Source organism: Medicago sativa, chromosome 5 (genome assembly GCF_051527215.1).
Source record: "Medicago sativa cultivar Bolivia chromosome 5, Bolivia_mono, whole genome shotgun sequence".
Lineage (NCBI taxonomy): Eukaryota > Viridiplantae > Streptophyta > Magnoliopsida > Fabales > Fabaceae > Medicago > Medicago sativa.
Window position 1 is genome coordinate 30,642,069 of NC_140753.1, and position 1,946 is coordinate 30,644,014.

Genomic DNA, 1,946 nt, shown 5'->3' on the forward strand with positions numbered 1-1,946 from the left:
ACTTTCCTTGCTAAGATATTTTCTTAAGGTTAGGGTTTTGGTGAAGGAAACTTGGAGTTGTAATGGAGATGCACAAGTAGGGATCAAAGTTGTCTTGGGTTGTAAGAAAGAATAACAAGAATGAATGGTTTGAGCCAAAGAAGAACAAGTGATCAAGAGCTAGGGTTTTGGAAGATGGAAGAGGAAGTGATGCTAGAAGTTTGGGAATCAAGTTCACATCTTTATTAGGTGAGTTCCTTAGATAGTTTCCCACCCTTTGGGATTATGTGATTCTCTTGTAAGAATATTTTGCATTCTAAGGTTTTAAAGTATAAGATTAGTTGCCCTTTTCTTACCATGCTTGCCATACTTGTGTACACTTGTTCCATGACTTTTTTTACAGGTTTCTAATGATCCTAAGGGTCACATAGCACTTGGAGATGCTTGGTTTGAGTTTTTTTAGTCAAAAATATCAATTTTGAGGTTGCAGGACTGTCACAGCTCGCCACTGCGAGCAAATGGCTCGCGAGGCGAGCTAGAGGGCAGAACAGGGGGTCCTGCTCGCCCCCAACTCGCAGCTGCGAGCTGCTGCTCGCCTCCCCAGTAAATCTACTCACCATGGCGAGTAAGGCAGTGAGACATCTCACTGTTTTGCTTGCTTTTGGCAGGCGTGGGGATTCGCGATGCGGTTTTCTCCGAGATGTCTTTTTACAAATGTGAACCCCTCAAACCAAGGTCCTAATTGTTAAAGTTAAAAAGGAGACTTTCTTATAAGTGAAGCAAGTTTTTGGCAAGTATGGAAAAGCATGGTAACCGAGAGTATGATGTTTGAATCGGGTAGCAAGATAAACTTTAAGGAAAGGGAAGAGCTAGAGCCTCGGTATAGTTATCGAGAAATAGAATAGTTAGTAGGAAATTAGAATGCTATGCATTGGTGATATGCTTGTTAAGACGCGAGGTGATATAGATTATTATCTTCGCATAGAAGTTAAGTGTCATACGAGTATGGCAAGACGTGAATTGATTTCATATCCATTCACAAAGTAAGTTAAGCAAGCATATAGTTACCGCTCATGGGATCGTCTAGGGATCCGAGGTAAAAGAGTTAGTATGATTAGGTATAACCTTTATTCATGCATAAGACCAAGTTTTAAGAAGAGTGTTATGTCTCTTGAATTCCTTCAAAGGTTGGATTCAAGGGGTTCCCCAACGGGGAATGGTTAAGCTGAAAGGGAGCCGCATTTCACTAAGTTAAGGTGCCGTGTCTTTTATATTCCATCCAAGGTTGGATATAAAAGGTTCCCCTGGGGGAATGGGGTAAGCCGTAAGGGACCCGCACGTTCACTAAGGGAGTCCGGTGCGCTATTGCAAAGCATTTTCACAGGTAGTAAGGGATTAACTTTCGGGGTTACTCCACTCGGGACTAATCCGTAAAATGAACTCAGATAAGTTGTTTGTTACACGCTAACATAATCAATGAAGCTAACTATGCATATCTATTATATATGTTTATGTTATGTCATAGAGCCTTGACGTAGATCGTCAAGAACAAGTAGAGACTTGGCGTAGTTCGTCAAGAAGTAGTAAAATAGCAACAATCACTTAGGTGATAAGAGATGATATGTTGTAAATACAACATATTAAGCAAGTAGAAGCAAGTAAAGAAAGATATGCCAACGACGTTCTTAGGTTACCCCTAATCGTCCGGTTTAGAATCGTGTCATGATAGAGATAAGAGAGCCTTGATGCTTAGAGTGTACTCTCGGCAATGCGGTTTTAGTTCCCCCTTCACCGCCATGACACGTATAGTAGAGAAGCCTATAACAAGTTAAGGATATTAAGACGGCCCTAGCAAGCACCGCCGTCTAAGAAAGCAAGTCCCCACACACGTATAATCAACCGTCAGGTTGTATTGTAGACACGTGGTGACCGTAGGTTTCCCCCGAGGTTGCCTATAGCCTAGGGTT